Source organism: Bubalus bubalis, chromosome 6 (genome assembly GCF_019923935.1).
Source record: "Bubalus bubalis isolate 160015118507 breed Murrah chromosome 6, NDDB_SH_1, whole genome shotgun sequence".
NCBI lineage: Eukaryota > Metazoa > Chordata > Mammalia > Artiodactyla > Bovidae > Bubalus > Bubalus bubalis.
The window spans coordinates 56,264,710-56,286,467 of record NC_059162.1 but is presented as its reverse complement, the minus strand read 5'-3'; the positions used below and the strand labels follow the sequence as shown (position 1 = coordinate 56,286,467).

At 39.3% G+C, this 21,758-nt stretch overlaps 1 long non-coding RNA gene across 1 annotated transcript in view; it reads left to right on the top strand.

Moving 5' to 3' along the window:
• LOC123465900 overlaps window positions 1-20,257 on the top strand; it is a 96,502-nt gene extending 76,245 nt beyond the window's left edge. Inside the window, exons 5-6 of the long non-coding RNA XR_006641205.1 lie at window positions 18,876-19,014; window positions 20,198-20,257. This is a non-coding gene — a long non-coding RNA (uncharacterized LOC123465900). The remainder of the gene's footprint in view (window positions 1-18,875; window positions 19,015-20,197) is intronic.
• Window positions 20,258-21,758: the final 1,501 nt, after the last annotated feature.

Sequence of the window (21,758 nt, the reverse complement as noted above, 5' to 3'; positions counted from 1 at the left end):
GGTTTAAACAAACATTCGTTTGTTCATTAGTCTTAAGCAACACTTTTATGGCAGGGGATGTATTAAACCAAACATACGTCTGCAACTAAGATATCTGGTGGTTTTAAAGATGAAGACACAAAGCCATGCATATCGTTTATGTGGAGCGGCCTTGAACTACCTGTAATGGAGTGAGATACAGTTATTATGGATTAATGCTGTGAATCTTCATCCAACGAGGGGAAACAAACAGGCGAGGAGGAGGGCCTCGTCTTTGGAGATAAAGACTTAGAGGGCTCCATCCTGCAAATGGTACTGAGTTTGCATAAACTCATTTTGTTGTTGTGTTGTTTTTTGTTTTTATTTTTTTTGCTGCATACTTTTTAAAAACACAAGTGGTTTAAATCTGTTCCCGGAGGTAATTTATGCTAAACTGGCATTCCGATAACATAAATTCCCTGCTTATGGCAATCTCTGCTGGGGTGTCAGGTCGGGCTAGGTTACTGAGGAAATGGCCGCTTCACAATTTTTAGGATAATTGCCTCTATAACTCGTTGAGTACAGGCCCTGTCGGGGAAATCTCTAATTGTCATTGACACTTTGGTTCCCCTTTTCCTGCCTGCTTCTTTTCTCCACTGTTGAACCGAAGGCCACTCTTTGGTGCAGAATGGCTTGGGCCTTTCATCTTCCTGAGCACCTGGGTCTTGTCACTGTTAGAGCCTTTGCTCATGACATTGTGATGTCCCCCTGATGAGGCCCAGCTTAGCCCTATCCTTGCCCCAAAAACCATCAGCTGAGAGAAAATAAGTCGTGATGATGGGCTTGGGGTCAAATGAAGAGTAAAAGACCACTAACCCAATTCTCCTAAGTTTTTTTTTGTTTTAACCAAGTCTGAATTGGTTATTGATGTCTACCAGGATGGGGCTTCCCAGGTGACCCTAGTGGTAAAGAATCTGCCTGCCAATGCAGGAAATACGAAACTCAGGTCCGATCCCTGGGGAGGGAAGATCCCCTGGAGGAGGGCATGGGGACCCGCTCCAGTATTCCTGCCTGGAGAATCCCTTGGACAGAGGAACCTGATGGGCCACAGTTCACAGGGTCACAAAGAGTTGGACACAACTGAAATGACTTAGCATGCATGCACACACATCTACCAGGATGGTGTGAGTGTTTTAAATAGCATACTTTGATAGTCTCCTTCCCCTTGTGTGTGTGGGCATGGGGCCTGAGTAGGAGGGGTGTCTTTGGACTGTAATCTAGACTTATGGCCAGGAGTTTTTATTGAACTGTCTCTACATATGGGGGTTTTTCATCAAACTGCATCATAAAAATATGTTAAATATTCAGCTCCTAAATTCAATTCATTAATTATCTTGCTTAAAATATACTTCAAATAGATCACATTTGACATCGTATGTCACTGATAGTAGAGGGAAATGATAACACTTAAAACCAATAAATGTTTTAAATTTATTTTACTTATTATGGTTGTCATAATATTTTGACACAGGGGGCTGACATGTCAACAACGCTGTTATCATGATGTAAAGCAATGGCATTGAACTGTCTCACCTTTCGTGTTGCTGTTTCAGGGTAAAGTGGGCCCAGGGGAAAAATATAGTTAAAATCTCCAAGGAAGTATCTGCTTATGGAATCAATACAGGTCATCACTGAATAAAGCAACCTGAGCTCAAAACAAAAGCCAGGGGAAAGTTACACTCTGATCTGTTACCTTTCTCCTGGTGGAATAAAAAAGAAAAAGAGAGAGAGAGAGAGGTAAAAAGGAGGTTTTCTATGTGCCAGGCCTTGTGCAAAGTATTTCATGCCTCTTGTCTCATTCCATCCTATGAAGCTCAGTATTTTTATCCCTGATTTATAGATGAGAAAACTGAGGCTCAAAAATCATAAGTCACATTCACAAGATCACGAAACTAGTTAAGGGACAAAACTCGAGTTTGGAAAGATCAATGCCTGGCTTTACTCAGGCACCGGAGCCATCACTGTTCTGAATGTTTAGAACTAAAGTTGATTCTGGCTTCTGGCTTGTCTCAACTTTCCACTAGAATCCAATCTCATTCTGAGGCTCTTTCTATCTCTGACTGCTGGATGACAATAGAGTAGAACTTAAATGTGGACAGTGGGTTGTGATTTCCAAAATGTTTTCATATACCTGGGGAGGATAGACTTGGAGGCAACCAACATACTTCTCTTTGTCACCAAGCCTTAGAGAATAAAGGTAAAGTCAAAGGAAACTGTAAGAAAAGAGAGCTTAAGAGCTATGCTTTTTCTGCTATTTAGGACACTAGCAAAGCCAGACTTTTTAAAAGGCTAAATGTAGGCTTGACCCTGTTTGAACTAAGCACCAAAGCAATGAGTAATAGATGTGACTTGGAATCCTTCAGGGCAGCAGTGTTCTGTATGTCCAGCTAATTGATATCCAGCAAAGAGCTTGTGACGGGGAGGGCGAATGTCTTCTGTACCTAAGTCCCTGTTGTATGCCCAACTAAAATTTGTTGAATATGGTTGTTCATCCATAGCCAGAAATGAGAATTTTGTTCATATTTTAACCCTTCTTTTCTCAACTATTATTTTTTTAAAATCAAGCAGTCTACATCAATGCCTTAACAATTAGCCTTGACAACTAAAAGCTAGTCATTTGTCCAACTAATATTTATTTACTGTTTTTTTTTTTTATGGGCAAGGCTTTATGTTAAGCACTAGAGATATAGCAGCAGTGAACAAAATAGTAAAATGTTGGAGACAGGCATCAATCAATGAATTAGACAATTGTTTCATTATCATGGTGGCAAGACTTACAAAGGAAAAGTATAAAATGCTATGAGTGATCATGATAGGAGAACTATATCTAAACTGAAGGATCTGTGAAGGCTTTCTAGGAGAAATAATATTTGAGCTGAACTATTCAGGGTGACTGAGAATTAACCAGAGCAAGCAGGGTAGGGAAATGATAGGAAGGAGAATGATGAATAAACAATCCAGGGAGAGAGTGTATTGCTGAGAACAGTTTGATATAAAAAAGCTCATTTATGTTCTGAAACAAAAACCAGATCTGGTTGACTGGAAAGAGGTGGGGAGCTGTGGAGCAACATGAGACTTTTTTTTTTTTTTTTTTAATCAGATAAGACATTTTGGTTGTAATAATAAAGGAAATTTATTGGTTCAGTAAACAGAAAAATTCAGAGATAGATGACTCCAGTCAAAACATTATTGAAGTTCTTTATTCCTCTTGGGTTTCCTTGGCTCTAATCTCCCCTGTGTGTTGACTTGAGTATCGGAAGGTAGTGAAGGGACTGCAGCAGCTCCAGCCCTCACCTCTGCTTCTATACCACCCAGAAGAGAGGAAAAGTTGTTACAGAAGTCCTAGTACGATGCCTGAGATGCCCCCCAATTGGAGCAGTGGAAGCCACATACTCTGCTTTGGACCATGCACAGGGTTGAGGAGACAGGAAAATCCTGCTTAGCTTGGCCTGGGCCAGGTGTTTGTTTTCTGGAGCCAATGTAAAAGTCAGCTTCTCTGGAAGCACAGAGATTATTAAGGCAGAAAGTGGGACTGCTGGGAAGCATTAAATGGTGATGAAGAGTCCACTACAAGGCTGAAGAGGTGAAGACAGGCCTATGTTAAAGGATTTGGGGATTCTTAAAACCACAGGCATCACTAAATGATTTTCAGCCAGTCAGTAACATTAGATAAAACTGAAATGTTTAAACACAGATTATGAACTCTATATTGATGTATAAGTAGTTCCTAAGAGGAAAACCAAAGTCAGGTAAATAAATAAATCATTAGATTAGGAGCAAAAATGCAAATCATTATTTCTCTAGTCTTTCTAATAATTATAATGGTTAATTCTTATTAGTTTATCTAATGTTAATAATAGCTAATAATGATAATGAGTCAGACGTTTTGAGAAGAGCTTTACAAAAATTATCGCATACAATTCTCACTAAAATCCTAGGAGGTGGGTTCCGTGATTATCTCTGAATTATTAGTGGGAAAGGGAAGCTGAGGCATGGGGAGATTAATTTACCTGTTAGGAAATAGCAAGATCAATAACCACTTGTACTGAAATACTCTGTTCTTTCCACTATACTCTGGAATATCATGGGGAAATTATGTCTTTATTTGGCAAATAAATATTGAGCAAAGCCTTGTGCCAGGACTCATGAGTCTTAACTGGCTAGCCAGATTGAATAGATTGTGCCTGAATTAAAAAAAAAAAAAAACTGTAGAGACAGACTGAGAATGGACATCTGGACACCATCTCCTCTCGTTCATTCTAAGTCTTGACTCTTTCCATTTATGTTCTTCACATAGATCTTGAGATGGCGAGGCCTGTGACAAATGAAAACAGAGACCATCACTTTCAGCTACATAGCAAGACAGAAAGTTGTTGTGGTCTGCGTGGCATTATCCTCTTTTCCAGTAGCCTATTATTGACAACTCAATAAGGGGGGCATTTCCAGGTGACATGGAGGGTGGGGGTGGGGAAGGGGAGGGTGGAATGAATTGGGAGAGTAAGATTGACATATATATATATATATATATATACATACACACACACACAATATTGTGTATAAAAGAGATGGCTAGTGAGAAGCTGCTGTATAGCATAGGAAGCTCATGTCAGGGCTCTATGATGAGCTAGAGGGGAGGGATGGGAGTTGGGGTAGGAGGGAGGCTCAAGAGGGAGGGGATATATGTATATATATAGCAGAATCACTTTATTGTATAGCAGAAGCTAACACAACATTGTAAAGCAGTTAAACTCCAATAAAAAATAAATAAATGCATAATCAAAAATTATTGTGGTAAAATATAAATAATGCAAAATTTGCCATTTTAACTATTTTTAAATGTATAATTCAGTGACATTAATTCCATTCACAATGTTGTGCAACCATCACCATTGATTTCCAAGAGTTTTACATCATCACAAATGGAAAGTGTAACCATTAAGCAAAAACTTTCCATATCCCTCTTCCTGTGTCTATGAATTTTTTTATTCCTGGTATTTTATGTAGGCAAAATCATACAATATCTATCTTTTGTTCTTATTTTGTGCTTATTTTGCTTAGCATCATATTTTCACGTTTCATCTGTATTCTAATGTATTTCAGAAATTAATTTCTTTCCATGGATGAATAATCTGACAGAAAGTTGACAAAACTATTGATATTTTTGTTAGTAAAGTGATTACAAAATATTTGAAGTCGAATAACTCTAATTTTAAGCAAGCATTGTACTCTCCAATTTTCACTACGCTCATAATATTCTATTGTCTTAAAATCAGCAGCCTGCTTCCACGCAGTGTTTTCTGTTTGGTTCTGAAGGCATTTGTGTTTGCAGTCATCGCCTTGCAATATGGGGTGATAGAGCTCTTGGAGATGGATTAAACTGAGTCCTCTCCTGAAAAAGCAATGGCAACCCACTCCAGTGTTCTTGCCTGGAGAATCCCAGGGACGGGGAAGCCTGGTGGGCTGCCATCTATGGGGTCTCACAGAGTCGGACACGACTGAAGTGACTTAGCAGTAGCTCCTGAAAAAGCTAGAAACTTCTTTCTGTACTCAATTTTGCAATTACCTATCTGCACAGCACCTTATATACCCAGTACTTAATAAATATTTGTGGATTCAAATTTAAATTCAGTGTAGGAAATATTTATGATGTTGCAGGCACTGTATTAAGCAAGAGGGATACAATGAAGATGAAAAGAAATGTGGTTCCTATTCCCTTGGAAACTACACTACAGGTAGACAATAATGATGATAAGAGCCAATAATCTTAAAAATAAAAGTGCCTTCTATTTTTATAGTTTTTTGTTTCCAAAGACTCTTCACTTCATGTATATATTAGCTCATTTAATGCATGACATTTGACATGTGTTTCCTTCTAATGGCTATTTTTTAGTATATTCCAGATGTAATAAGTTATAGTATTGTTTAACCATGATTTTAAGGTTTGATTTAATGGGGTGGTAAATGATGAATTGGACTTCCCTGGTGGCTCAGTGGTAAAAAATCTGCCTTCCAATGCAGGAGACATGGGTTTGATCCCTGGGTTAGAAAGATACCCTGGAGAAGGAAATGGCAACCCACTGCAGTATTCTTGCCTGGGAAAGAAATATCATGGACAGAGGAGCCTGACGGGCTATGGCCCATGGGGTCTCAAAAGAGTCTGACATAACTTAGCAACTAAACAGCAAAAAAAAGATCAATTAATTCTTTCAGAAAAAGGTTTCTTTGAATCTAAAAAATGGTTTGTATAAAGGACATTGTTTCTCAGCCAACCATGCCAATTTTTGCCCGGCCCTAAGAATCCTTACCAATCTTCTAGTCATTTTATAAACCTAACTCTCCTGATAGCTCTACGGTTTAAGTTAGAGGAATGCCTAAAACAAAATTCAGAGCACACGACCCTTGTCTCTTCATGTGTGCTGTTTGTCTCTAGATAGTTGTGAAGGCTTTCAGAAAGTGAACAGTTTCACTGTTTCTGTGGGCGGGTTTCCTGAGTTCACCAGACCTGCTGTCACCTGGAAATGTCCCGCTTATTGGGTTGTCAACAAAAGGCTACTGGAAAAGAGGATAATGCCACGCAGACCACAACAACTTTCTGTCTTGCTATGTAGCTGAAAGTGGTGGTCTCTGTTTTCATTTGTCACAGGCCTCCCCACCTCAAGATCTGTGTGAAGAACGTAAACGGAAAGAGTCAAGATTTAGGATGAACGAGAGGAGATGGTGTCTTTCTGAATTTTGTATTAAGCACTTATTCCTGTGTCATTGCCAAGTAAGCATGAAAGGGGCCCATGGACATCAGTGGACTAGGATCACTGAAAATCTCCAAATGCAAACCACAATTACAAAAAGTGCTTTTTTTCAAACATTAGGAAAGGACATGACTACATTTGAACAAGCTTACCTAAGAAAATTGTGTAGGAGGGAGAGAGGGATGGGAGGAAATTCCAGTTCAGTCTGGTTTATAGAAACTTCAACCACAAGCTCTTTTCAAAAGGATATCAGGATTCAAGCATGACATCATTTAAAGAAATGCTTATTGGTGTTCAGACTCTGACTGGCTGGAATCTGGTTCTCTTTATTTAACCCTTTCTCAGCTGAGACTTTGCCCATTTAACTTTAGGAATACATTTTTTATGTTGTTTCCAACAGCAGTTAGCATTGGAGCAGAGAGCAATTGAAGGAGTTGCTTTCTATAAACTCCTCACCTCAGTGTAAGTTTTTATGCTTAGAGTGTCAAAAGTTACTTCAAATGTTTTACTGCTATGCAGTAGTGAAAGCAGCATTATTGACAGAAATGCTTCAATTAAAGCCTTTGAAAGCTAGAGAACAAGTCATTGTATGATTACTTTTTCCATTTCAGTCTCCTTTCTCTTATTTTTTATCCTAATTTTACTGAAATATAATTGACATATAACATATTGTGTATGTTTAAGGTGTCCAACATGAAGATTTGATACAAATATATACTGCAAAATGATTACAACTCTATAGTTATTTAGCACATCCACCTCCTCACATAGTTACGTGTGTGTGTGTGTGTGTGTATGGTAAGAACGTTTAAGATCTATTCTCTCAGCAACTTTCAAGTGTACAATATAGTATTGTTAACTATAGTCACCATGCTGCACATTAGATTCCAAACATTAGAAGTTTGTACTCTTAGACCAGAGTCTCATTTCCTCTCCCCACAGCACCAGACAACCACAATTTTTCTACTCTATCTATGTGTTTGCCTTTTTTAGCTTCCACAAATGTGAGATCATACATTTTTTATCTTTCTCTGCCCAACTTATTTTGTTTAGCATAATACCCTCAAGGTTCATCTGTGTTGTTGCAAATGGCAGGATTGCCTTCTTTGTCATAGTTGAATAATATTCCCTTGTGTGCAAATACTACATTTTCTTTACCCATTCATCCTTTAACAGACAGGTTGTTGCTATACCCTGGCTATCGTGAATAATGCTGCAATGCACACGATAGCACAGACATCTCTTCAAGATGACAATTTCATTTCTTTCAGATATATACCCAGAAATAAGATTGCTGGATTATATGGTAGCTTTATTTTTAATCTTTTGAGGAATACCTTCATACTGTTTTTCACAGTGGCTATATCAACTTACACTCTCACCAATAGTGTATAAGGGATCCCTTTTTGCCACATCCTTGCCAAAACCTGTTGTCTTTTGTCTTTTTGATAATAGTGATTCTAACCATTTGAGTTATATCTCCTTGTGATTTTGATTTGCATTTCCCTGATTATAAGTGATGTTCTACATCTTTTCAGGTACCTGTTGGCCATTTGTATGTCTATTTTGGAAAAATGTCAAGTCTTCCACCCATTTTTAAATTAGATTACCTGGGTTTTTAAAACTTTGTCTTGTTTTGCTATTGAGTCATATGAGTTCATTATATATTTTGGATATTAACCCTTTATCAGATATATGGTTTGAAAATATTTTCTTTTATTCTATATGTTGCCTTTTCATTTTGTTGATGTTTATTTTACTGTGTAGAAACTTTTTCATTTGATGTAGTCCCACTTATTTATTTTTCCTTTTTTGTGTGTGTTTTTGGTATAATATCCAAGAAATCATTCCCAAGACCACTGTCAAGAAGACTCTTCCCAAGTTTTCTTTCAGTTCTTACATCTAATGATTTCTGTTCTTACATCTAGATGATTTCTGTTCTTACATCTAAATCATTAATCTATTTCAAGTTAATTTTTGAGTGGTTTTAAGACAGGGTCCAATTACATTCTTCTGCATGTGAATAATCAGTCTTCCCAGAACCATTTATTGAAGAGATTTTCTTTTCCTTATTTAATATTCTTGGTTCCCTTGCCAAATATTAGTTGACCATATATGTGTGGGTTTATTCTGGACTCTTGATTCTGTCCCATTGATCTATGTGTCTGTTTTTATGCCAGAAACATACTTTTTTGATTACTACAACTTTATAATACAGTATGCAATCAGGGAATGTGATGCTTCCAGATTGTTCTTCTTTCTCAAGATTGCTTTATCTGTTTGGGAGTCTTTTGTGGTTCCATACAAATTTTAGAATAATTTGTTCTATCTCTGTGAAAAATGCCATTGGGATTTGAATAAAAATAACATTGTTATATAGATGGGTAATAAGGTAAGTTTCTTTTCTTGTATAATCATACTCTTTCCTTTTTGGTCAACATTTATGTCAAAATATTGATTTACCTTGTTTTTATAGTTAGACATTAAATTTAAAGGCTTATAACTAAGCAGCTGTTTTCAAAAACTGAAATAACATACCATGGTCAACAAAGTGATGTAAGTTACTTTGGCTGAATGGTGACAATTTTATTTGAGTATTTCCCACTTTATCTAGGGCTTCCCTGATGGCTCAGACTATAAAGAATCTGCCTGCAATGTGGGAAACCTGGGTTCGATCCCTGAGTTGGGAAGATCCCCTGGAGGAGGGCATGGCAATCCACCGTTAGCATTCTTGCCCAGAAAATCCCCATGGACAGAGGAACCGGGGGCTGCAGTTCATGGGGTTGCAAAGAGTTGGACATAACTGAGTGACTAAGCACAGCACAGCACAGCACTTTATCTAGGAAAAGGAACTGATAGAGTTAATGATTTCAAAAGGATACAATTTGGTATTAGCCTTTATTCTCATCTTCTCACTGGGCTCTTCAATAGAACCAGATAGACACAGGCAGTCATTGTGGGTCAGAGCGATAAAATGATGCACAATAGCTTTAGAGTTGTGGAATTTAGGGATGTTATCTTGATTTCATATCACTTTCACTGTCTTTAATTGTAATATAGGAAATATACACTTTCCAGTTAATAAATTAAAACCTTCCCTATTTCAATAATTTTTGGTTTTCATAACATCCCTGGAGATAAAGAAGACAGCTATAAGAGTTAAGAAACACAGATCTAGAGGCACGAGGAGCTGTATAGGATAAAGGAACATAGGGAAGGAAGACGAGACATACTGTCAGCCATTGGACTAGGGAGCAAGGAGCTACTTCTTGAGCTTTTCAAACATGATACGCTTACTCTTCCTTCTGGTTCTATTACTACCAAAACAATGACAAATTAGGATTTGGTCCCCAAAGAGATGAAGAGAAAGGTAGAAGCAAGACTCCTGCCAGTGTTTGACCTTCAGAGGAGACAGATAGTTCAGATAAAGGGTGAGTATGAATAGCTGGGGAGTATTAGCTGTTTCTCTGGGCTTCCCTGGTGGCTCAGCAGTACAGAATCTGCCTGCAATAAGAGTCGATACTGGGAAAGATTGAAGGCTGGAGGAGAAGGGGGTGATAGAAGATGAGATCGTTGGATAGCATCACTGACTTAATGGACATGAGTTTGAGAAAACTCTTGGAGATGGTGAAGGACAGGGAAGCCTGGTATGCTGCAGTCAATGGGGTTGCAAAGAGTCAGACAGGACTTAGCAACTGAACAACAACAAATTAGATGTCTCTTTGGCCTTCCCTGGTGGCTCAGCAGTAAAGAATCTGCCTGCAATGAAGGAGCCGCAGGAGATGGAGTTCAGTCTCTGGGTTGGGAAGATCCCCTGGAGGAGGACATGGCAACAAACTCCAGTATTCTTGCCTGGAGAATTTCATGACCCTGAAGGGCTACAATCCGTAGGGTAGCAAAGAATTGGACACGACTGAAGTGACTTAGCACAGCACAGCACATGAGCTGTCTCTTTACCCTCTTCCACACAGGGACCTACATTTCAACTGATACAGAATTGGCAGCTGACTCAGAATGATATAGTGTTAACACCGTAAAATTAGTTGTGTTTGGAAGAGTAACATTTGTATATTTTTTACCTGGTTCAGCAATATTCCCTTATCCCCTGTGAAAATCATTTTTCTAGAATAAAGTCTCCCTCTAGCCCAAAGCTCAAAGTTATTAGTCATACTGGAGAGAAAAAACAAGTTAACAAACTGCTATGCATTTGATTTCCAGTTGATCAATTCATTATCTTTCAAATATTTATGTTGTTGGCAAATAGACTCTGGAGCATGCTTTGGGTAGTACCCTGCCTTTGGCAGAAGGGAAGGGAATAGGATCAGGAGGAGGAAGGAGTAAAGATGTGATGCAGTCCCATCAAAAGCCTCGGGTTCCTGTTAGCCTTGTCAAAGGCCCTTTGGGGATCTCTGAAACTGGGCTAGCTTTGCAGTTGCCCTGAAATGGGGTAGAAGACTGGACCTTTATACTCCTGCAGTGACTAGTCATGGGATGTGGGTGGCCCTGTGACCCTGGGTGAGGTGGGTCTCTAGGATGAATCTTAGAGAAGGACTCAACTGAGAGCTGAGGGAATGGGTGTCTCAGTCTCAGAGGATGGATTTGGGCGGTCCCCGACATCATCCATTGCGATACAAATTAGACTTCAAAAGTTATTTAATTCTTTCAAAATTTGCCAGAGTGTACTAGAGCTACACAGATTTCCAAGTGAAACTTCAATGGCCCAGAGATGGCAGATCTCTTAGAAATTGTATGGCAAATATTTCACATTTGTAGCAACTTTTTTACAAGTCATCAAATAAATAGCTTTTCCACTTACTATATAGTAGCAGAAAGACAGGGCCTCTGCTGGCTTTTGATATGTAGGGTGGTTGGGGGACTAGGGTAGGAGAGTAGCTGTCTTTATCACAATCTGCTTGGAAGAATAAAAATGGTTGGCTTAACCTTCACCACCCCAGCTTGAGTCCACATTCTTAGAGGATGAGCTAAAGATTGAATTCTGGATCTTTTGTGTAAGAGAGGGAGAAATCTGCTGCCAAGTACAGGAGCATTGAAGCCTTGAGACTGAATCCAAAAACTGGTTGTGGATTTGGAACAATGCCTTATATGGCATGGCTGTTTGGAGCCACTTCAGGGAGCTAGGGGATCATCGTGGCATTGCTTACGATAATCAAGAGCTGTCTGAGATTCAGGAGGTGAAGCAAGAAGATATGTGTGCCTAATGTTGAAGAAAAGCATTTTTATGTCTGTTAACATTTATGGCGTCCGATTGAGTGGGTTAGCAAAATAAAGACAGATGGCAACAGATTAATGCGAACACTTACAATACCTACAATATTGCGCCCACTCCAGCTGAAGCTCTCCTGCTCAACTTCCTCTACAACTCACAGTCAAATGTCACTTAGTGACCCTGAAGAGAAGAGCAATTTATGATGGATCAGGAATCAGGATTAACCATACATTTATCATGGAATGAGGAATCAGAAACTTCATTTAATGTATAACTGTGATGTTTGTCTGGGCCTGGTGGATCATTACTTTGCAATCACTCCTTGTGTTAGGAAGCAGGAATTGATTAGCCTAGGGTCATTAAGTCCATCCCCTGCCTCCAGGCTGTACAGTTTGTGTAAATGGTTCCAGCTGGATATGCCTTTATGCTATTCTTAAGGAGCTCCTGAGGAGGAAATTACGAGATGTCCCGGAGGAGCACATTGTGAGGGTCTCTCAGCCTTAAGCTCTGAGAAGTTCTTTTCCATATTTAAGGAGCATTGGAGTAAGGAGTCACAAAATCTGGGCTCTCCTATTAACTCTGATATTTAGCAGTGGCTAGACCTTGGACATGAGTTTGAGCAAGCTCCGGAAGATAGTGAAAGACAGGGAAGCCTGGTGTGCTATAGTCTTTGGGGTCCCAAAGAGTCGGACACGATTGAGCGACTGAACAAGATCTTGAAATAGCCATTCTTTGACTGAATTTTTCCTATGTAAGAGATGGAAAAATATTTCTCCAGACACCTCTGACACCCCCACAAGACGATAGGGAGGATCAAAGGAGACAGTGATATGTGAAACACTACTGTGTTTCTAAATTAGGTTGAGATGTACCAGTTCGAAGGTACAAATTGTGATCAATTAGCTACAATTAAGTGCTGATCAGGCCATGATGAAGCAGATGTGATCAAAAGTGAAAAGCCTCAGCAATTTTAGATTGAGAGAACAGCCTAAGATGGACTTTATCATGCCTGCAGTTGAACATTAGATGCATTCAACTTGAATATGCAACAAGTCATGTTCAAGCCTATTACCTTTATCATAATGTGACACCAAAGATTAACTTTTTTGGTACAGGCATTCCAGTTATCATGGTTGGGTTTAAGTATCATTTGGAATGATTTTTGTGTCTTATTTTAAGATGCTCAGTGACCTGGAGTGCTCTGTCCTGTATTTGGCTGAATCCAATTACTAGTAGGACAGTGTGGGTTTGGTGTTGAACCAGAAACCCACCCACTCATGCACATGTGTTTCCATATCACATAATGAAAAATACATTGTAGCTTCAAGCCTTTGATAAATGACGGTAAATTTTTTCCAGTGTTGGAATTTTTTAATGTCTGATAAATGTCTTTCATAATTCACCAAAGGTTTTTGAGCACAAGAGAACATCCATTATAAAGCAGAGATATGAATTCTCCCTGTATATGCCTCTGACATGATCCCACCTTTGCTTTGCCGGCATTGGAGTCGGGGCTGTTTCATTGTTGCTGCCCCATGGGCTACATGGTTGCACTGGAAGAGTTGTGACCCCCCTCCTTCAACACTTGGACACAATTTGTCCTGTCTCTTTCACCCTTGGAGAGCCTCACAGCTGGTCTGCATGATACCCGATATCATTTTGATGATAAATGAAGGCCTTTCTTAAAGTACAGTATCTCTGTCCTGCGATGGTGAACAGAATGCCTCCTCCAAGGACAAGGTACTTCCTATCAGTCACAGCTATTGCACAGCCATTTCTGCCCTTTGGTTTTTTGCATTTCCTAAAGTTTGTGTATATTTCTTTCACTCCTTTTCTGTTTGATTTCTGGGGCTTCACAGGAGAGTTTGTTTGAAGTTCCTGTCTTTCAGAGACCTTTTAAAGTTTGTTTTTAAAGTAATGAGTGGCGGCTTCTGTAAACAACAAATTGTGTAGACTGAAAATCATGTAACAATATATTATACTTGGAATAACACTTCATTATTTATGAAGTACTTCTATTATGAATATTGGCCTTTCTTCATTTAGGCTCACATTGGTGCTGCAAGATAGATAAGGGGAAAATATCAGAAAGCTGGGATTTAATAAATTTAGATTTTAGATTTTGTTCATTTTCTTATTTCTAGCAAGTATTCAAACTCAAGTCTTCTGATGATTTGTCCCATGTCTTTTCAACTTGATCACAGTGCTCATTAGTAAATAAAACTTACAATGATGTTTATTTGACACATTTAACAGCATAACTATGGGTGACTGGGCTGCCTGGCCCTTGGACAGCCATGGTAAATTACTCAAGTGAAAAGGGTGAATGTGTTTCAGGCAAAAAGTCAACATTTGTAGGAGCGATTGGAGAGTGAGTGGAGAAGGAGAAATAAAGAGGTTGTGCCTCCCAGCAGTCCTTCCTTGCAGGTTCATCTTTGGGAGGGTGCTGTCCTGCTTGAAGCCAGTTCTGGTCCCCCAGCTTGGGAAGAGAAACAGGGTGGAAACTGGGGTGGTGAATCTCTTCCCTTTCATGGCACCTGCTTTAAGCCCGACTCCTTTCAGTTCCAGGAGACAGAAAAAAGGCAAGTGCCTCAGAGAAGATTATTTTAGGGTTCAGTAGGTGACAAGTTTACATCTGTGGTGGTTAGTTTTATGTCAATTTGATTGAATCATGGTGTGCTCAGATATTTGGTCAAACATTACTGTGGCTGTGTGTGAGGATGTTTCTGAATAAGATTAACTCTTAATATAAGACTGGGTAAAAGAGATTGTCCTCTCCAATGTGGGTGGGCCTTATTCAATCAGTTGAAGGTATGAATAGAGCAAAAATGCTGACCGTCCCCTGCATAAGACAGAATCCCTCCTGTCTGACCACCTTTGTACTAGGACATCAGCTTTTGTCCACCTTCCCATTCAAAATGAAACATCAGGTCTCGAGTCTCAAGTCTGCCAACCTTCCAGCTGGAACTAACCACACCATCAGCTCTCCTGAGTCCCCAGCTTGCCAACTGTGGTGCTTGGGGCTTCTCAGTTGTCATAATCATGTGGGCCAATTTCTTAAAATCAATCTCTCTCCAAATATATCTTGTTGGTCCTATTTCTTTGGAGAGCCCTGACTAACATCCTTTCAGTAAGATAGATGGTAAGCAGCAAAGGGCAAAGCAGATATGGCTGTGGTGAGTGTACTCTTGGAGGTTTGGAGAAGGGGACTAAGGTTCTGGCAGGGAGGATACTCAAGAAACAGGACATAAAAATGCAGAAACAACTACACTCTCCATGTAGTGTTGTTAAGGAAGTACTGAAGGGAAACAGCCTGACGGTGAAGGCAATTTGGGAGCAGGAATGAGGAGGCCTGGGTCAGATTCCAAGGCAAAGGTCTTGAGTAGTCATAGAACAATATAAAATGTGCTGGGTTGGGGAAAATTGGAGAGAAGCAGAGACACAAAGAGGGTGAGAGAGCATACCCTTCTGAGGGGGTAAGAGAAGAGCACAGAGACAGCATCTCAGAGACTGAACTTTGCCTTCAGCTACTGTTGCTTGCTCCTTTCTTAGAGGTGAAAGTGAAAGTCATTCAGTCATGTCCAACTCTTTGTGACCCCATGGACTATACAGTCCATGGAATTCTCCAGGCCAGAATACTGGGGTGGGTAGCCTTCCCAACCTAGGGATCGAACCCAGGTCTCCTGCATTGCAGGCGGATTCTTTACCAGCTGAGCCACCAGGGAAGCCCAAGAATACTGGAGTGGGTAGCCTATTCCTTCTCCAGTGGATCTTCCCAACCCAAGAATGGAACCAGGGTCTCCTGCGTTGCAGATGGATTCTTTACCAGCTGAGCTACAGGGAAGCCCCTCTTAGAGATTAAAAGAGCTGCCATTTCACTCTGTCAAATTAAATTTACTGATTGTAACTCAAGCCATCAAATATTTTTTCATTCATTTACTCAATAAATATTTATTGAGTGCTTTCTCTGTACCAAGCATGGCTCTAAAGTGCTGAGGATATAGTAGACCAAAGAGACAAAATTCCTCACCATCTTTGGGCTGCCTGTGTGTGTGCTGGGCTGTGCTAAGTTGCTTCAGTCATGTCCGACTCTGCGACCCCATGGACCATAGCCCACCAGGCTTCTCTGTCCATGGGATTGTCCAAGCAAGAATACTGAAGTGGGTTGCCATGTCCTCCTCCAGGGGATCTTCCCCACTCAGAGATCAAACCCACGTAATATTAGGTTTCCTGCATTGGCAGGTGGGTTCTTTACCACTAACATCACCTGGGAAAACTTCATTCTGAATAAACCTTGTTATTATAAATATGCAGCAGGGGTGCCTGGCACAGTCAAATAAGCATCTACCCTCCTGTACCTTATTCTCACTCATAGTAAAAGCCAACATTTTGAACAAACAAGACAGTCCCTGCTCTGAAAGAGCTTATAGTCCAATAGAGTGATTTAGATACTCACAAACAATGATCACTAAAATTTGACACATGGGAAGAGGTTTGAGGGAAGGAAAATCACTCCTTCCTAATTTTACTTGACCCACTTTGAGATCTTGCTCTGAAACCATATGATTATTTAGTGCCTAACAAAGCACAGACTTTAGTTGACAACCATTATATCTCTTCATCCTCTGAACAATCCTTCAAGTTAGATAAAGCAAGTATTACTATTTGCAAGTTTGAGGAAAATAAATGCTCAAATGTTAATGCTCCTATTTTTCTACAGCATTTTATATGTCCATTTCATGTCAAACCAAAAATCCTGCTTTTCTTAACCTTTCCCACCGGAAGGAGTGAAGCATTGAATGCCAGACACTGGGTAAGCCAGTCGCAGTGGGCTGGCTCTGAGGGACTACTAATCACAGTTAGCCAGGTGGATGTGGTAGGCGTGGGAGTGATATTTTGTCCTATAATTGGCCATGCATGCCCAATTCATGTGTAATCAATGTGAAGGAAGTGTATTATATGATATTAAAATTTTCTAGAGAATATCCCTTCACCCACCTACAGACAACCTTTAACATTCACAGATGGTTCTTTCCCCTTCAAACACGTCCCATAAAAGGGAGAATGAACAATGGGAATGGAAAGCAGCCTTAGCAAAAGGCGGCAGGCTTCCTAGAAGTCCTCTTTTGGGAGGCTCTTCTCCCTTTTCCCAAAAGGAGGAAGGAGTGGAAGGAGGACCAGTTCTCCCAGGATGCTCCTAGAACACACCCAGGGAATTGTTGTAGTTCAAAAGTCAAGGAGACTGCAAGACAAAGACTCAGATTGTTTCTAATAATGTGTGTTTAGAAGAGTTCAGCAATTTCTTTCGTTTTCAGCATCCACCTAAGAGGCAGAGGAATAGGTATTGATAGTCTCACTTCATGGATTTGGAACCAGAGACTGAGATCTTTAGTCATTTATGGAGATTAAAAATGGGTTATAATTGGAGTAGAGATTTAAATTCAAATATATCTGCCATTTAAACCTTAGATTTCCTTTCCTATGCTACAGTGTTACCTCCTGTGAATAAAAAGTGAGGTGGAATCAGTGATTAAATATTGTAAGTAGCTGTTTGTATATGTAAATTATATTATTTTGCAAGCCAGCATATAGTTGACTCATAGTACTATTTTTATTCTTAATTAATTGTTGCTTGCAGAATCTAAACATACTAGTTCTTAACCTTGTTACTCATCTAGAGCTACTCGAAAACATAGTGTATGTGTGTCTGCATGTAGGGGATGACACAGAGACAGCTACACCTTTTATACTGGGTCAGAATTTCTAGGAGGTGGAATGTAGGTTTTATCAGATTATTCTGATAGGCAACCAGGTTTGGAAGCTACTGTTAGGTCTCCTGCTTAAGGTGAGTCTGGCTCTGTTGGAGTGTGGCTGACCAAATCTCCCTAAATATTGTCCAAATAGTGACCATGCTTATATATATTCATAACTTAGTAAGATCCACTCTTGGTAGTCATATAGTCAACAACCTACTTGTGGTAGGCAGAATTCTGAGATAATCCAATGACCCATGTCCTAAATATTCCTCTCCCCTTGAATATGGTCTAGACCTGTGAATCTGATCAGATCCTTACTCCCTTGATTAGGTTACATGATACTATAAAGGTGAATAGATTTTACAGATGTGATTAATGTCCCCAATCAGTTGACTTTAAACTAATGAAAGGAGGATTATTGTTGTTCAGTTGCTAAGTCTTGTTTGACTTTGCAATCCCATGGGCTGCAGCACACCAGGCTTCCCTGTCCTTCACTATCTCCTGGAGTTTGCTCAAATTCATGTCCATTGAGTCAGTGATGCCCTCCAACCATCTTGTCCTCTGTCATCTCCTTCTCCTCCTGCCCTCAATCTTTTCTAGCATCAGGGTTTTTTCCAGTGAATTGGCTCTTTGCATCAGGTGTCCTAAGTGTTAGAGCTTAAACCTCAGCATCAGTCTTTCCAATTAATATTCAGGGTTGATTTCCTTTAGGATTGACTGCTTTGATCTCTGAGCTGTCCAAAGGTCTCTCAAGAGTCTTGTCCAGCACCACAATTCAAAAGCATCAGTTCTTTGGCACTCACCCTTCTTTATGGTCCAACTCTTCCATCTGTAACATGACTACTAGAAAAACCATGGCTTCGACTATGTGGACCTTGGTCAGCAAAGTGATGTCTCTGCTTTTTAATACCTGTCTAAGTATGTCATAGCTTTTCTGACTTAATTAGATAAACAATTTAAAAGAGAGTCTAGAATTCAGGATCAGAAAAAAACAGCTGAGATGGTCTCCTATTCATGTGAAGAAGCAAACTCCCAGTTATGCAGAGGGCCATTTGGTAGGGAGGGGTGGAAGTCTGCAAACTGAAGGTCTCAGTCCTACTATCTCAAGGAACTGAATTCTTCCAACAGCCAGGTCACTTGGAAGAGGACACTGGTGCCCAGATGAGTTCTTCAGCCCTGGCTGACTTCTTAATTTTAAACTGGTGATACACTAAGCAGAAGGCTCAGTTCACCAGTACCTAGACACCTGAGCTCTGAGAATCACAAGGTAATAAGTTTGTGTTGTTTTAAGTCTTGGTAATTTGTTATGCAACAATAAAAAATTTATATAAATAATAAAGTAAAATAAAGATTTCCTAGGATAATAGCTAATAAAAGGCAAAAGTCTTTGAACTATTTTAGTGTTTTTCTTTTTTATTTATTCTATGTTAAGGGGAACCACACAATGACAAAACAAGCAAAGTTTCAGTGTCAGACATATTTGTAATCAAATCTTCATTCACCTGTAACCCATGTTATTGTGGTTGTTGTTATTGTGTGTGTGTGTGTGTGTGTGTGTGTGTATGAGACAGAGAAAGAGATAGAGAGAGAAATATGGATAAGTTAAATTTTATTACAGTTTTAAAATTGAGATATAATCCACATACCTCAGAAATCACCACTTTAAAGTATATAATTCAGTGGTTTTTACTGTATTCACAAGGCTATGCACCTAGCATCACTATCTAATTCCAGACATTTTTATCACCCCCAAAGGAAACCCTGTACCCTGTAGCAATTACTTCCCCATCCTCCCTCTCTATAACTCTTGCAATCATAAATCAGTTTTCTGTCTCTTTGGATTTGCCTATTCTGGACATGTCATATAAGTGAAATCATATAATATGTGGCCTTTTATGTCCAGCTGTTTTGACTGAGCGTAGTGTTTTCAAGATTTATCTATTATATAATAAACACAATGTATTATTTTCATGCAATGAATATTATTCAGCCATAAAAGAAATAAAATATGCTTTTGCTTTATGGATTTTATTTGTTTTTGTTGTTAGGTTTATATGTGTCTATGATGATGTCATCTTGATAGACTGACATTTTTATCATTATATAGCATTCTGTATTGTCTGTAGTAACATGTTATATTTTAAAGTCTTATTATTTCTGATTTAAGCTCTCTTCTAGCTGCTGTTTGTATATCTTTTCCTGCATTTTTACTTTCAATCTATTTTCATCTTTGACTTTAAACTGTGTTACCTATAGACAACACAGAGTTAAATTATGCTATTTAAAATCCATCCTACCAATCTTTGTTTTTTTTATTGAAGTGTTTAATCCATTTACACTTAATGTAATTACTGATAAGGTAGGATTGATGTCCATTATTTTTCCATTTGTTTTCTGAATGGCCAATGTCTTTTTGTTTCTACTCTAATAGTGAATTTTATATTACACAGACATTGTACAGGAAGCAGTAATCAAGACCATCCCTAAGATAAAGAAATGCAAAAAGACAAAATGGTTGTCAGAGGAGGCCTTACAAATAGCTGTGAAAAGAAGAGACGTGAAAGGCAAAGGAGAAAAGGAAAGATACCCATTTGAGTGGAGAGTTCCAAAGAATAGCAAGGAGAGAGAAAAAAGCCTTCCTCAGTGATCAATGCAAAGAAATAGAGAAAAACAATAGAATGGGAAAGACTAGAGATCTCTTCAAGAAAATTAGAGATACCAAGGGAACATTTCATGCAAAGATGGGCTCAATAAAGGACAAAAATGTATGGACCTAACAGAAGCAGAAAATATTAAGAGGTGGCAAGAATATACAAAAGAACTATACAAAAATATCTTCATGTCCCAGATAATCACAATGGTGTGATCACCTAGAGCCAGACATCCTGGAATATGCAAAGTCAAGTGGGCCTTAGAAAGCATCACTACGAACAAAGCTAGTGGAGGTGATGGAATTCCAGTTGAGCTATTTCAAATCCTAAAAGATGACGCTGTGAAAGTGCTGCATTCAATGTGCCAGCAAATTTGGAAAACTCAGTAGTGGCCACAGGACTGGAAAAGTCAGTTTTCATTCCAATTCCAAAGAATGCTCAGACTACTGCAAAATTATACTCATCTCACATGCTAGCAAAGCAATGCTCAAAATTCTCCAAGCCAGGCTTCAATAGTACATGAACCGTGAACTTCCAGATGTTCAAGTTGAATTTAGAAAAGGCAGAGGAACCAGAGATCAAACTACCAAATCTGCTGGATCATCAAAAAAGCAAGAGAGTTCCAGAAAAACATCTACTTCCGCTTTATTGACTACACCAAAGCCTTTGTGCGGATCACCATAAACTGTGGAAAATTCTTCAAGAGATGGGAATACCTGATCTGCCTCCTGAGAAATCTGTATGCAGATCAAGAAGCCACAGTTAGAATTGGACATGCAACAACAGACTGGTTCCTAATTAGGAAAGGAGTACAGCAAGGCTGTATATTGTCACCCTGCTTATTTAACTTCTATGCAGAGTACATCATGAGAAACTCTGGGCTGGATGAAGCACAAGCTGGAATCAAGATTGCTGGGAGAAATATCAATAACCTCAGATACACAGATGACATCATACTTATGGCAAAAAGTGAAGAAGAACTAAAGAGTCTCCTGATGCAAGTGAAAGAGGAGAGTGAAAAAGCTGGCTTAAAGCTCAACTTTCAGAAAACTAAGATCATGGCATCTGGTCCCATCACTTCATGGCAAATAGATGGGGAAACAATGGAAACAGTGAGAGACTTTATTTTTTGGGGCTCCAAAATCACTGCAGATGGTGACTGCAGCCATGAAATCAAAAGACGCTTACTCCTTGGAAGGAAAGTTATGACCAACCTAGACAACATATTAAATGGCAGAGACATTACTTTGCCAACAAATGTCGGTCTAGTCAAAGCTATAGTTTTTCCAGTAGTCATGTATGGATGTGAGAGTTGGACTAGAAAGAAAGCTGAGCACCAAAGAATTGATGCTTTTCAACT